Here is a 16,856-nt window from a genome sequence, read left to right on the forward strand (position 1 = left end):
TTTGGAGAGTCACAATGCCGGGGTTCCTGCTTCTGGGAGAATTCAACCCCAGTCAGAGAAAAGTACCAAGGTTTCAGAGTTAGGCTGTGACCTGAGCTAGGCACGTGCACAGGGGAGTGAGGGCAAGTAAGAATCACCCCCTTATGCCCCTGCCTGGGCTAACCATGGCTGCTTACTCCCCACCTATAGCAGGTGATTGGGGAGAGACAGGGAATCTATCCGTGGTACTGTATGACCCAGTCACCACAGAAGCTGTGCACTTCCCAATCTTTTAATGTATTTACCCTCCCAACACCCCTGTGAGGAAGGGAAGTGGAAAGTGCTATTTACCCTGTTGTAAAGAGGGGGAGCTGAGGCTCAGAGACTTAGCCTTTGTATTCTACCACTAGACTGCTAAAAAAAGGAGTGTTTTACCAAAGGATAACTAACACCTATCAGCTATCCAGCTGTAAAAGCCCAGTAGAGACAAAGGGCTGTAGTTTTACTGTGAAGTAAACTAGCCAAGGTCAATCCCACACCAAAAACGCTGAAGAAGAGCTCTGTGTGACTCAAAAGTCTGTCTCTTTCACCAACAGAAGTTGGTCCAATAAAAGATATTGCCTCCCCCACCTGCAAAAGAACCCACTGTTTTGGCAGTGAAGACATAGCCTAGGTGGCTTACCCAAGGTCACACAAGAAGTCTGTGGCAGTTGGGGAACTGAACTCAAGTCCTCAGAAAGTTTTAAGTTAACTTGCTAACCACCCCCAGCATGCTCACCAATGCAGCTGAGTGGCACAGATTGCTGTTTCTGGAATAGACCATTAACTTCAGTGTGACTTCGTGTAGGAACAGGTGGGGACCCATGGGGAATTCCTTGTAGGATCAGGGCCTAACCTAGATGATCATTGAACCATTAATAGGATAACCAACTGAGACCAACTTCTAGATTAATTGTGTAACAGATATATTTTACAGAAATACAAAGTGCTCTGTGGAAAATAAAATCCATTTGTATCTGTATACCACGCACCACAGTAACTCTCCTAGTATGTTCCAGACTTCAGGCTAATAAGGCAGTTATCTATTAATTAAATAATGTGTGGCTAATGGTATTCTCTGTGGGTTTTGTTATCTTTATTTAGAAAACTAAACACAGTGCTGCAAAATAATAATTAAAGATTGGCAGATGATTGACAGCTAGCAAGTGTGTGTGTGTGTGTGTGTGTGTGTGTACACTCCCCCAGATAGTTGCTGAACCTCAGTGAAGGTATTTTCAATTATTTTAAGGCCATACTCTTGCTGTCTTACTGCACTTGAATTTGGCAAATTTGGATCCAGGAAGTCCTGTACCTGGACTAGACCTTGGTGCAGTTAGCTGAGGTAGTCCCCACAGCTTCAGGTGTTGGATTTATCCCCTATCAGGTTTGACCTTGTGGGATGCTGAGCGCAGGCATTTGCAAATGCTCAGAATCTCTCTGGATCAGGCCCACAATGGATCAGGTCTTCAGCCACACAAACTGTCCTGGAGCAGATAATGAGATACTGCCTGTTACAGTTCAGGGGTGAGCTGTACTTTTTACCCCTTACTCCCTGTCTTTGAGGTACCCCTAAGCGACAGGCCTACGCCCTTACTGCTCTCATGCAGGGGCGACTCTATGTTTTTTGCCACCCCAAGCACGGCAGGCAGGCGGCTTTCGGTGGTGTGCCTGTGGGCGGTAACGCGGATTCAGCGGCATGCCTGCAGGAGGTCCACCGGTGCCATGCCATTGGCGTCCCCGCCGCCGAATTGCCACCAAAGCCGTGGGACCGGTAGAGCTCCTGCAGGCGCGCTGCCGAAGGCTGCCTGACTGCTGCCCTCTCAGCGTCTGGCAGGCCACCCCCCACGGCTTTCTGCCCCAGGCACGCGCTTGCTGTGCTGGTGCCTGAAGCCACCCCTGCTCTCATGGTGTAAGCCCACAATTCATCCACACTCCTAAATTGGGTCTCCAGGTTCTCCAACCGGGTGTCCTCAGCAGTCCTAACTGGGTTTTGGCTCCTCCTTCTAAAGCCTGTGCTCAGTACGAAAATGCAGCGATGGAAATCAGCCTAGTCACAGCAAAGTATTATTTATTTATCCATAGGAGCATAACAAACAGAGGGAAAGAGTTATAGGCATATCACCTTACCTAAACCTTAGCCTTTCCTTTCCAGTTTAGGTAGTCGTCACTTGTCCCAGGCACCCCTTAGCATTGGGCTGGGTGAGACAGTCTGCACCCCGTCCAGTCTCTGCCTCTGTCTGATTCTCAGTCAGGGTCTCCCCTCTGAGCTCCCAATCTCTCTATCCATTTCAAAGTTCCTTTGTCTTCCCTGGGACCCCTGACTCTGGTCAATCCAATTTATGTACCAAACCAGGAGGTTGGAGGTAGCCTTCCAGCACTGGATTCACTGTACTGTCCATTAAATACCAGAAATTATCTTCTTCGTGAACATGTATAAAATCAGCTTGGATTGAGTTAACTCTTTGCCCCATGTAGCAGACAGTGTGACAGTAATCTCATAGACAGAGGCACATACAATATTTATAAAACATAATACAGATATCTCCCATATTCTCCATACTCTCAGCTATTCTCTGGCATTTTTAACTATCAAGGTACTTCTTTGGAGGCTCCCAGAGTCAGGCCTTCTGCCTAGATTACAAATGTTCCCTTTGATAGGGGCCTCCTGAGTCATTGGAGAGTGACACCCCTCCAGGCTCTGTAATTGCTCAGCAGACCACACTGTGGCAATGACACAGACAGACTGGTACACTGTTGTTTGAAAAGGCAAGGTGCATTGTGGGTTTTTCCCCTTGCTTTGAAGCACCAGGTATTGGTCACTGCTAGAGGCAGGATTCCAGAGTTGATGGACCAAAGATCAGATGCTGCATGAAAAATTCTCCCTTCTTAATGGTAAATATAATGGTGTCTACAATCCAGACAAGAGTCCGTATTGGGCTGATCAAGTTGGGTTGGCTGCTCCAGTCCAGCTAATCTCTACTGTGAGCTCTACAGATGTTGAGAGAGGCAGACTGTGCAGAGTTACTGAACAGAAGTTGCCTATTTAAAGTGAACTGAATGTTGGAGACCCACTTTTGGGAAGGGGGAAGATATTGGTTTGGAGCACTGATGTATCTGCTCTGGGGATGACATGAGAGGCAGCACCAGAGCAGCCAGTCAGATTTGAATGCTCTCCTCTCTTTGAGGCCAGGACACTCTGGGAAAGCCAGATTTCTGCTGAAAATCTTATATGCATAGTGAGGAGGTGTGACCCTAAGAACCTCTCAGTGCCAGCTGGCAAGGGCATTACACGAATATCTTGATTCTGGTATGTACATTCTGGTTCACCAAAGATATCATGTGGGTCATGTTGGTCATTACTATCATTGTGAAATGTATGCACAGAGACTGTAGTGTGTTATGCTGGTATACTGAAAATGTGTTCTAAAGCCTGTATCAAGAAAGGGTTGACAAATGGGTTTTCTGTCAGACAAAAGATGTTCTAAAGGAACTCAAATATGAAATTGCAGAGCTACTAACCCTGGTATGTAAACTGCTGCTTAAATCAGGCTCCAGAGGTGGTCCTGTTAATTACCTTGCTGGTAAGCCCAAATTCAGTAGCAGGCAAATTAGTTGAAACTATAGTAAAGAACAGAGTTATCAGACATACAGATGAACACAATATGTTGGGGGAAGAGTCACCCTATGCTGTGGGTGTCCCTAATCCTCTGACTGCCAGAAACTGGGACTCGATGTCAGGGGATGGATCACTTGGTAAATTGCCCTGTTCCTGTTCATTGCCTCTGAAGCATCTGGCACTAGTTACTGTCAGAAGACAGGATACTGGTCTAGATGGAATATTTGTCTGAGCCAGTAGACCGTTCTTATTCACTTGTCTGTCTGTCGGCATGTAAATTAAACATTGTAAGCCAACACAGTGGAAGCTTCATTTACTTATTAAGTCAACTGGGAGATATCAAATCAACAGAGAAGCAGCACACTAGAGCATAAGCTATGGTGGGGGAGGGTTATCCTGACTCTGGTGTACAGTCAATGAACTTTGGGGGATATAAGGAGAAGGTAAGGAAAATACCCCTTTATCTTGCACTTCAGGCAGTGTGATTACATTCAGGAAAACAGGATCACAGTTAGCCTTGGCTGGTATAGTGCCAAAGGACATTTGGGGTGAGATAAATTTCCTTAGACAGGAGGTTAGCCTCTAGAGATTGTGTAATGATTTTGTTTTATATGTAAACCTTTTGTTTCCATTATCCTTACTCAGTGTCTCTTTAATATTAAACCTTTAATAGTAAATTTATCATTGTCTTCATTATTAATATATCTCAGTGCTGTGGTATTGTACAAGGAGCTGGTCCTGAGTTGAATCATACAAGCTGGTGCAAACACTGTTCCCTTGGGACAGCAGACTGGTTATTACTATGAGTCTTCAGTGAATAAGGGGCTGGACTCTACACAAGAACACTTCTAAAGGGTTTGGGGAATGGGGTGCAGCTATTGTTAGCCTGCAGGGCAAAGTAAGGGTGGCATAGCCCTGGGGAAGATTGTTTGGGTGGCTACCAGAGCAGAGGTGTCAGGGAGCTGACACCCAGTTAAGCACAAGCTAGTCTTCCTCTCACTGGTGACAAGATGACTCACAGGCCCAGGTACCTAGAGACCCATCACAGGAGGTGTCGACACCCACATGTTGATGGGAATGTGGTGGAGATCCTGAAAATCATCTGCTGTTTGACAGGCTGATATCAATAGGGCTGATCCAAGACCCAGTACTGGCTTCAGAGAGGGGAGGGGAGTTACTACACGCTGCTTCCAAAAACAGATATTGAGAGAGCTCAGATACTTGGTGGTGGGGGCTGTAATGAGAGACAGACATACTCCCACATCTGCCAGCCTTTGAGTCAGGGGCGGCTCTAGGCATTTTGCCGCCCCAAGCACGGCAGGCAGGCTGCCTTTGGGAGGTCTGCCAAAGCCGCGGGACCAGTGGACCCTCTGCAGGCAAGCCGCCGAAGGCAGTCTGCCTACCGCCCTCGCAGCGGCTGGCAGAGCGCCCCCTGTGGCTTGCCACCCCAAGCACGCGCTTGGCGTGCTGGGGCCTGGAGTTGCCCCTGCTTTGAGTGGTAAAAACAGGGGCACTGGGAGAGAAAACTAGGAATACAAATATTTAATGTTACTGAAATATAATAGACTGGGAGGACTGCACAGAGGACTGTACTATGGTATTGGAAAAGCAGCAAGCAGCCCCACTGCCAAATAAGGATAGCCAGCTGCACAGAGCCCCATTCTCAGGGATTTTGCACTGTGGCTTTCATCAGGCCTGCTTTTGTGTCATTCTATGGCTTCAGCTGTGAAATCAAAATGTTTTAAATCTGACCTGCTTTGCCGGAATGAGGAACCTCCTGTGTGGCACATCTAAAACAAATACATGTTCATGCAACACGCTGTCTCTGCTGTACATGCAGACAAACCAGTCTGTTCTGGAACGTGCCATCCAGACATCTATCTGTCACACATTAGTCACATTGTTAGAACCTTGCTTCTCGTTTATTTAAGGGTTATCTGAGCCAGTTCTTATCCCACCAGTGACTGTTAAATCTTGGCATCTTTCTCAGGAACGGCCAGCGGGATCATAGAGAACTGAAGAATCCCACCACTGTCCACACAAGCCTAGCCAGTCAATGGGGGATACCAGATGGAAATCCCAATCCGCAAAGCCTGATTTTTTTTTTTTTAGGTACTAGAAGACCCACGGCTCCTACCCCTCCTCAGCCCCCCTAAAAACCAGGCAATATATTCTACTACCACATGTCGCTGGCCCAGTGCTGATCTCTTGTAAGTACTTATGTCTGTCATTTTAAAAACATCAAATGACTCAGACCATCTCACTCTGTACATAGCAAGTCAACATAACCACATGCTCCTCTAGCTGCTACCCTTGTCTTCCCTCCTCAGTCCTCTCTGACTGTTTATTACATCCACTTATTGAATCTTAAATGCTTCAGCATTTCTTGATATATGTTTATATAGCATTTTGTGTGAGTAAAGGCTGCAAGAACAGGGCCATTTTTATTAAACTGATGAACTGAACATCAAATGAATGTTGTAATAGACAGGAAAATTATCAAACTCTGTGTGTCCTCCCCAACCTGACTGTAGAATTCTGCAGAATATTAAATTACCCCGAAAAGGTAATTTACCCCCTTAGAAAGACTCCATCTATACACTCACTCACACACATTATTTGTAGAGATTGGCCGGATGTATAAGGAAATTATAAAGGTCTGGAAAACTGGCCTTACAGTGAGAGATGAAATAAGTTCAATCTATTTAGCTTAACAAAGAGACCATTGAGGAGTGACTTGATCACAGTCAGTACGTTCCAACACAGGAAGAAGATTTCTTATAATAGAGGGCTCATCATTCTAGCAGACTAAGGTATAACAAGGTCCAGTGGCTGGAAGCTAACATGAGATAAATTCAGAATAGAAATAATGCACGATTTTAATGGTGATGGTAATTAATCATGAGAAAAAATAACCTAGAGGTGTGCTTGGTTCTTCATCACTCGGAGTCTTTAAATCAAGACCGAATATCTTTCTAAAAGACATGCTATATATATGTTAACCAGAAGATATGGACTTGAGGAATGACCTGTGTCGTGCAAGAAGTCAGATAACATGATCCTAATGACTCCGATCACTGACCTTAAAAATCTATGAAATAAGGTGTTTGAAGCCCACTGGAATTCAATGGGAGTTGAGTGCTTAGCTTCCTCAGGCTCCTTGCAGAAGCCCAGCCTGAAATATGTGAGTGCCATGGATCTGTGGTGACTATGCAATACACTGTTCATTGTGTGTTATGCTCCTCACTGTGCCCAGTCCTCAGAGGGTGTGAGCCTGCTACAGCTCCTAGATACAGGCTTAGTTCTTTTGCTCAAGCTGTAGCAACTCATGCTTTTATTTCAGGAGATCCCTGGCAGGGCTGGCCAAAAAAGCAAACATTCTGTTTCACAAAATGTTTAGAGGTTTTAAAATTTGATTTTGTTCCATGTTGGAACAAAAATGAGACCTCTCAAAAATGTTCACTGAAAAACATGAATAATAGAATATCAGGGTTGGAAGGGACCTCGGGAGGTCATCTAGTCGAACCCTTATGCGCAAAGCAGGACCAATCCCCAACTAAATCATCCTAGTCAGGGGATGAGCACAAGAGCTATCCAAGAATAGACGATAGCGTGATTCAGAGCAGGGACTTAAACCTGCATCTTGGCATTTTCAGACAAAAAAAACGTTTCACCGAAAAATGCCCAATCAGCTATAATCCTCAATTCAGTCCCCAGTGGCTGCTGTTGCAACAATAACTGTCAGATCCATAACGAATGCAACATCATGCCTATGCCAACATTAGCTGAAGTATATCCTGTCCATGGAAATGCTTTCACTGCACACCACAAAATCCTTGAATGATACTGAGGCCCCTCAGCTCCCTTTAAAATCAGTGGGAATTGGCCCTCGGTCTCTCACAGGATCAGGCCCTGGAGAGGCAGGTTGCTACAGCACTCGGAAGTATTTTACTCTTACATTTTTGTGGTTGGTTCATTTTGATCCAGGATTTGGCATCTACTGGTGCTGCCAATCAGTTCCGGCTATGGTGATGCTTATTGTGAGGCTGGCGCCTGTAATCTTGTGGTAGCTAAAGACTGCCTATTGGCAGCATGGCTAACGATGAGCAATTCTTCGAGGGGAATAAAGAACCCAAATGGATGGTTTATGGGCTCTATGGAAACTTAAGAGATTTCCAAACAGTCCCTGACTAGTCTCTTGAAACCGAGGAGGATAATTTAAGTGTTTACACAAGCTCTGAGTCCTTCAGAATCTGATAACAATTATCACCCTCTAACTAAATGAGAAGAAATATTTACTATGTGTAAACATTTACCCATAACATGTCTTGACTTGAGATGTCCCCAGGCCTGCTGCAGCTAAATCTAGCTTAATTAAAGCTTCTAAAAAAGAGAGAGAGCGATGAATGCATAGACTCTGCGTGCCAAGTTCCCAAATGAGTTAAATGTTAGCTCATCTCTCTATTTATAGGATAATCTGCAGAGAACTGTGTGGGTTGCTTTTATAGATATATATATATATATATATATATATATATATATATATATATATATATATATATATATATATGCTACAGAGACAGTTTAATGGGTTGCTTTTATACATATATATATATATATATGCTACAGAGACAGTTTAATGAGCCAAGTGCTGGTGAGGTGGTCAAAGACCCATGACAAAAGCAATTTATCACATGGCCCAGCACTTTGTCACACAACTATCACAACAGCAGCCTGGGGACATATGTCTGCGTGCACGTCTCTCATTCAGAATACAGGAACATATACAAGGCAATTTAAGGACCAGATTGTTACAGTTAAGGGCTACTGCACCTGTATTCCCCCTCTGTGGTCCAGTGTGGGCACTCACTTTTAGACTCCAGGCTCCTCAGTTGTCACCTCTCTTGGGCAGAGAGAGACCCATATCTTTCTCCCTCTCGATCAGATATTTCCTGGATGCTCAGTTCTCTGCCTACACCATGAATTCCTCCACAAGTCAGACTGCTTAACCAAGCCTGCCATGATACATAAATTTTGTATTCATAATACAATTGAATCCCAAGTTATTTAAACTTAAATCACTGAGATCTCCCAGAGGTATTGCAGGAAATTGCCACCTCTGTCACACAGTTGAGGCACCCCTCACTGTCTCACTCCAGAGAAGGGCTCCAATCAAGCCTTCCAGCTGTCCTCTGTGAAGATTTCTCCACTCCAGATACCTTCAGCCTTTTCCTTCGGGACCTGCTCCTTCCACACCTGTTCAGTTAAAAGCTGTCATATCTTTTAAATTAACTTGGTTCTCTGTCCCAGGAGAACCCTGGAGCATGGGTGTCTTGGCAAGATCAGGAAGAGCCGACATGCCCAGTCAAAAAATTGTTAAAACAGGAGATTAACCTTTTCCTTTGTGGGAGACTCTCCTGAGTCTCAGCTCTAGTGCTGTAGCCATCAAGGAGTTATTGGCTCTGAGCACTTTGGGCCTGAGATGCTCACAGGTGGATTGGTATTATGCTTCCCCTTTTACAAAGAATGTAAGCGGACCTGGTTGCAGTCACTCAGTGTGTTTTCTTGGGCATTGAGCTTGGTCTTGGTCATTCCTTCACCTTCCTCTGAGGTGGGAACACTGGCCTGCATGGAGTTAGCCCAGAGTGGAGAAGCCACCACAGGGCTGCGGGTAATCAATAGTGACCGAGACCCGTGTTGTCTTTTGTCCAACTGTTTGTGTGCCCACACTGACTGCTGTGTAATGGTGTGTGTGTGAGAGAGAGAGAGAAAAATATCGCCCCAGTGGCTAGTCTACAGAAATGATAAAAGAACTTCTACTACTGCCAGTTAAGGGTGTCCTCCCTCTGCGCTAGGGTCTAATATGGTCCTGAGTTTGTGGAACTGATGAGCCACGCGTCTAGTCTCTATTTCTACACCCTAGCTCCCTCCACTCAAGGGAACTCAGGGTAACATGCCTTTACTTGATTTTCACACCAGCACCTCCATCTTTCTTGTTCACTCGAGGCTATTTCCTCCTGCCCTAAACTCCTGCTGCTTAGAAAGTGAAGGAAGGAGAAGGAGAGAGAGATCTGCTCCATTTCCATTGCAAACTAACCAAAACTTGCTCTGTTATGTCCCGAGGGGAGCTCACATCCACCTGGGAGGGTCATCATCCCATTGATATGGACACACATGTACTGACTTTCCAAGGAAGAGAGGGAGCTGGGTTAAAATCCCTTTCCTTGCTGATTTGGAATAGCAGCGGGTGAATGAAATCAAGCACCACCACCCTTGCTCTGAACTACCAGAACATTAGAAGTAAAACAAGTAGCCAGTTCCTCCACCATCCCCCCGATACTCCTTCCCCCGCCCTCCTCCCCAGCCCTACCCTCCTCAACTTCCTTTGAGGTGCTTGCATAATTACTAGGGAGGATTTGCCCATCTCTCTGGTCCAGGGTACGTGTTTATCTGAAAATTCCACCAAAACCAACCAAGTCTTCATGCTAAGCCAAACCCTGAGACAGTAGCCTTGCTGTCAGGGGCAGGAGGGGAACCACCAGGAATGTTCAGGGCCTGGGGGAGGGGAAGGAAAGACGCTGTTTACAATAGTATCTGGCTCTGGGACTCGCTTTTGTCTGACCGTGGTTCACATTTATTTTCATACCACCCAAGGCCTCTCACCCCTGTCGAAGGCGGGGAAGGAAAGGGCTCGTTTCCCCCAATCACACAGAAACGGCAGCTGCGGTTTGGCAGAGGGAGCGTTTCAGGATGCTTGCGAGAGCCAGAGCCGCGTCTGTGTGGCCGCCCAATATGACAGACGCTAGCCTGTGTGTCAGGAAATACTAACGAGCTGCTAATCAGTCCTGAGATTCTCACGCATGCACTGGGGGGCTGCTGTCAGGAACTGGGACCTCAGAAATGGCACCTTTCTCTTCATCTGTCTGACCACTGTACAGTAGAACCTCAGAGTTATGAACTGATCAGTCAACCACACATCTCATTTGGAACTGGAAGTACGCAGTCAGGCAGCAGCAGGGCCAAAAAAAAAAAAAAAAAGAAAGAAAAGAAAAAGCAAATACAGTACAGTGCTGTGTTAAACATAAAATAAATGAAGGTAGAAGTTAAAAAAAAGACTTGACAAGGGCAAGGAAACTATTTCTGTGGTTGTTTCATTTAAATTAAACTAGTTAAAAAGCAGCATTTTTCTTCGGCAGAGTAAAGTTTCAATTAAGTATTAAGTCAATGTTCAGTGTAAACGTTTGAAAGAACACCCCTAATGTTTTGTTCAGAGTGCTGAACATTTCAGAGTCATGAACAACCTCCATTCCGAAGGTGTTCGTAACTGAGGTCTACTGTAGCATTATACTCTGCCCAAAGAGACTCATACACAGACCCACGTGTTTCACAGGTGGAGACAGCCCATGAGTGTTCCTTTAGTTCTCCATTTTCATTAACATTGTGCTTTGGTTTCTTTCTTGGTTGGCTGAACTTTTGGGTAGATCTGAAGGGCAGACTGGCTCTGGGGAAGAATCCCAGTGAGCGTTATGGGGGGAATGATAGCCTTCGATCAGCATCTCCCTGAGTTGACATGGGAAGGTAATGAAGAGACTGGTAAACACCAGCTGTTCAGCCACACAGAGGTGCATGAAGTATATAAAGTGGGCAATTTAAATTAAAATTAACTTATTTTCCCAGCAGCACGGGTTTTGTTTCAACTATAATTGAGATCATAAATATGCATGGTTGGCAGCCTATAAGAGATGAATGGTAGGAGCCCCAGCAAGAGCCAAGAGGCACTAAACATAACATAACTTGCTTAAATTAAACCCGCCCTTCTCACACAGTGCATTGTATACAATGCAGTGGGCCTCTTGACTACAACCTGTTAGTGTGCATTAAAAGAGTGGGGGAGAAATGCCTGGATGACTCAACACGTTCAGAATGCAGTACCAAGCTTTTGAATGGTAGGGATCTGGTATGCAGTACGGGCAGAGTGACTGAAGAGTTATTATTGATTTGAACTGTGGTAGCACCCCTACAGGAAGGGATTGGGACCTCAGTGTGTTAGGAGCTGTGCACATGTGAAATTAAAAAGACAGCCCCTGCCTCGAAGAGTTTACAATCCAAGCATACAATGATACAACACGTGGACAAAAGCAATTCAGTGGGATGAAGGATGGGGAACATGGAAACGACAGAGCTGGGGATAGTGAACAGCTCTACCACTGCACCTGATTTGAGTTTTAAAAAGGGACTTGAAGGAAGAAAAGGTAGTGGCTTTATGGAATTTTTGACAGAGACCCTCCCTTACGCAAGGGATGATGTGGGAGAAAATTCATCATCCCCTCAAATGCCTTTGCACTAATGGGCAATGAAAGCTGGCAGTGCTGGCAGAGCAGAGAAGGGGGCCAACAGCTCGATAACATGTAAGAGCTGATAGGGAAGCTGAAGCAAAGATAAGATAAAGGATAAGATAGCCAGCTACCACTGAGACATGATGCTTAAAACATTTATTTGATTTGATTAGTTGAGTGAGATGTAAAGTATGGGTCAAATTGCAAAAAAGTAGTGGTGCTCTCGGGAACTCTGCCCACTTAGATGCCAAAATTAGATGCCACTCAGAATAGATTGTGCAGCTCTTCATGATACAATTGTCCTTGTCTTTTCTTCTATGCCTTCATCATTAATGAAATAGGTAACAATGCTGACATTTAAATGATCCTTGCAAAGCTTCTGAGTTAACACCTCACTGAGATGAATGGGGCAAGTCACACTTCTCTTAGCTTTTGTTCCGGACTCTCTGCAGACTCAATCAGATGTTGCTACATCATTTACACTCATGCCATATTTCAAAGGGTTTCTTCACAACTTCACAACAAAGGGATAAAAACATTTTTAAATCAGGAGCTGAGATTCTGGAACAGAAGACGGCAGTTTGGTTACGCTGTACCGCCAAGTATTCCCAAATTTGAGACCGGATTGATAGCAAGCACATTACCCATGCTGTAGGCACCTTTTAAAATTTGAACTACAAAGCTACAGCACACAACAATCTGTATCATAATATAATGGGTTGCCCATTTACCCTCCACAAATGGCCACCGGCAACTAACCACACCCCCCAGGCTAAAAGGTTAGGTTTCGGGTGTGTTATTTATGTCTGGCAGACCAAAGTAGGGAGTAGCAAAGAATCCTGTGGCACCTTATAGACTAACAGACGTTTTGGAGCATGAGCTTTCATGGGTGAATACCCACTTCCTCAGATGCAAGACAAGTAGGGGGTGTGTGGTTTCTAGGTTACCTTTCATGCAGCCCATGGTGTGTCACACCCACAAGGGAGCCCTGGGGCATAGACAGCCCTGCTAGCATTTGAAAGCCAGACAGGGAAACAATGACAAATAGACACTCTCTTTCTGAAATCTATTTGGACTAGAAGAGGACAGAGTAGGGAACAGGGTAAACATTTGGCTTCAAATACAGTCCCCTCCAAATAGAGACGATTGGCAGGAAGTGTATGCTGTTGGGATGGAAACCTGCAGACGGGTGGCAGTGACATTGTGGTATCAAATGATGACTGGATGGGAAGTATTTTAATTGTAGGCTGCTTTTTGGTATCTGCCTTCCATCCTGCTACCCTGTTAATTCTTCCTCATTTTGCCTTGGCTCCAGGGAGGATGGGATGGATCATGGTGCCATGGTGGGCTGAGACTGAGATGCAGGACACTGCTGAAGTCCTGAACAATCTGCCTGCCTGATAGCTTTCCCCGCTCATGCACGACACCGTGAGGTCCGGATGGCTCCTGCGCGTCACCGAGAGGGAAACGTGCACAGGAAATCTGGCAGCAGCCATCTCGCCTCGCGTGAGCGCCTGTCACTAGCATAGGAAACAGCCCAAAGTGCCAATGATTCCTGTCACGCTGCTTAATGATGTTAAACCGGATAAAAAGAAAAGGCTCAATGCTCAAGCACTATGAGGGCTGTCGTGACACAATCCAGGAATCAGAACGAAAACAAAGAAACTGGCCCCTGATCACCAGAGAGCCTTCGAAAGAGGAAGAACAAATTCTTACATAACAAGAGCACTAAGTACCTTCCTACCTAACCCCTGGCATATTGTTTTCATTTTACAACCAGCTGTAGTTATTTCTATAATTAAACACAAAGCAGGTGCTCTGACTCTATGGTCATGGGACCGAATAAGAGCATATTTGTATGGTGAGTGTCCTGGGCAGTGTGTACTTCTTCCCTAGCTTACCCTACCCAAACCAAATTCTGGTTGGGGCAGCTAGAACTCCTCAAACGGGCTTTCACAGCAGCACAGCCCTTCTGTACCCCTAAGCAGTGCAGGCTGAAGCTTCCAGCCACAGCGTAGCTCCAAATGTCAGCACGTTTCTTTGAGGAAAAAAAGATCCCTTACACTGAGAGTGGGATTTTCTAAAGCTCCCCATTAACCTCAATGGGCATACAGTTAGGGACCATTGAGCAGTTCTGAATATCTCACCCTTGGGATACATCTATGCCGCAAATAAAAGGTTCTTAACTCTGGTTATCTAATTTGGGCTAAAACAGCAGGGAAGACACGGCAAGTCGGCTTTTAACTCTAGTTAACTCAGCTCGAGTTTATCCCCACTCCCTTATAGGCTTGAAGTTGAGCTGATAACCTGAGTTAAAGCTCAGTTGCCCTGTCTTCATTGCTATTTTAAGCCATTAACAAACCCAAATGCAGAACACATTTGTTTGCTGTGAAGATACACCCTGTGTCTTATGATCCCTTATTACATGAAAGAGGTTTTTGTCTGGTTTTATCGTAGTTGGGGGGTTTTGTTGGACAAGCCTGGATATTTGCATTATGTAAGTAACTTGTGTAACAATCTAGTTATAAAACGATTAAGAAATGTTGGTGCAGGGTGTTAGCGGGCCAGGGCATTCCTTTGGAAATTAGTGATTTGACACTAAAGCTTTGCTGTTCTACAGCATGTCTCATTTGGGGATCTCCAGGCACCTTCCCAAAGTGGGATAAGCTCCATTTTACAGATGAGCAAACTGAGTGTCCCTAGTCATGCCATGAGTCAAAGATAGAGGACAGAACAGAACTCAACACTTGCTCTCTCTCTTTCTTTCCTTCCTTTTTCACTTGGTGCACAGACCTCGTGGCACCAGGCAGCACAATTTATATTGCAACATTTCAGAGTTATATTTTCATTTTCATAATAAAAGCACGACAGTTAGTTTGTACCAACTTGATACTTCTGTTCAATATTAAAGGATAAGACAAAAGAGCCAAGACCGTGCAACATTCAGGTTTTAGGCCTGCCTCTACTAGGGTTCCCAATTTTGAGGTACAAAAAACTGGGACATCCAGGATGATCCATAAGAATGGAAAACTGGCACTGCATACTGAGGTACTGTGTACCTTCATGGATCTCCCGGGACAGCTATTCTCCTGGGAACACCTAGGCAAGTGGCAACCCTATCTTCCACATATCTTCTCTTATCACGCACTTCCTGAAAGTGGAGTTCTCCACATTCCCAGACATTATCCTGTAGAGAAGCATACTATCCCCTACTTGGAAGCTACCGTCACAACATCCCTTCCGTCATATTTATTTGAGATAGCAAAATTAAACATGACTGCCATAACCCACTTATATATTTAACATTCTGTTATACTCCCTTACATTTATATATATGATGATATAAAGACTTTAACACCACTTAACACCTTTGGGTGGCTAACTCAACTTGCTGGGTAACTAAGGTATTTTCCTCCGAGGTTCGGAGGGCTGTTGTTTGACATCTCAGTATTGTACAAAATCTTGTAATTGTTATTATTGTTGGGCATCCATCTTCCTCAGGAAATAGGGGTAGCATGTTAAACCAAATGAAACCAGCGTTCTTGACATTTCTGTCTTTATCTCGAGATACATTTTTCAGAGGGTTTTCTTGGCTTGGTTTGGTTTTTTTTGTGCCTTGGGAAGCCATTTATGGGGCTCCGAAACACAAGAGCTGTTCTTCTCGTGGTATTTCCACTGTCCAAGAACTGAAATCCGATCTCCCTTTCTTTCAGGCCCATAAAAGGGCCCTGAGGCATTAACAGAATATGAACACGGAGTGCCAGCTTGTGCTCTCACGCTGGTGTAAATCAGGAGTGACTGCTAAAGTCAGTGGAGTTAGACTGGTGCAAACTCTGCGTGAGTGAGAGCAGACTCTGCGTGACTGAGAGCAACTGCTGGAAATGCATGTGCTAGAACCCATGCTCATCTCTAGTAATTCCCATTGCAGGGAGATTTCTACCACACTCTTTGGCGGGCACAGTGACTGGGACTGTTGTTTTTAGTTGTCACAGGCAAGCACATTTCCATACACACCATTTCCCCTCTTGTGCCATTTTTAGCCTCCTTTGCTGAAAGGTGAATTGAACAATCGCCATGAGCAGTGACCAAGTCCCAGCTTGGTCCAGTGTATAGAATCAGACAGAACCATGTGCTGCCCAGGGCGAGGGGCCCAGACTGGAGCAGCATAATTCGATGGCTAATTATTGTGAGAAGAGACTTGATCCAAACTTTCTTTTCCTCTGCTTCTTTAACCCTTTGGGGTGAATTCAGGGTTCATGAGAAAGGCGGGTGGATAGTGGTGGCTAACACCAGGTGCAGAGTGGATAGATGCTTTAAATCATAGAGACTAATGTTGGAGAAAGACCTGTTAGTCCTCTCAGTCTGTCCCCCTTGCCAAGGTAGGATTTTCCCTATGGTCCAGCCTTTTGTCCATGTCCTTTGGGATGGGGCTGCCTCATCACAGCTCTGCCTATGCACCACAATCCTGACTTGCAGCTGCTTCTGCTATTCCAGGCCCTCTCAGCAACCGGCAGGCCACCCCCTGTGGCTTGCTGCCCCAGGCATGTGCTTGCTGCGCTGGTACCTGGAGCCGCCCCTGTAGAGAGGGCTGTGGTGGAGAAAAGCTGGGCTGGTTGGGAAAGCAGCCACAGCTGTAGATAGTGCAATCAGGGCCCAGCTGGCCCTTATAAGAGGGTTGTGGGCCAGAAGGACAGACACCCTCTCTAGCTTTCTGAGACAGAAGGACCTGGCTGCCTGTGAAGCGGAGAAGGGTACCTAGGGAGGAGCAGTGCTGGGGAAGGGCAGAGGGAGCTGGGGAGCTCCAACCTAGCTAAGCCCCAGGCTGCAGGCCACGTTAAGGGCCCACAAGGGTACCAGGGCTGCAGAGGGACGGCCCAGGAATAGGC

This window comes from Mauremys reevesii, linkage group 8 (genome assembly GCF_016161935.1).
Source record: "Mauremys reevesii isolate NIE-2019 linkage group 8, ASM1616193v1, whole genome shotgun sequence".
Classification (NCBI taxonomy): domain Eukaryota; kingdom Metazoa; phylum Chordata; order Testudines; family Geoemydidae; genus Mauremys; species Mauremys reevesii.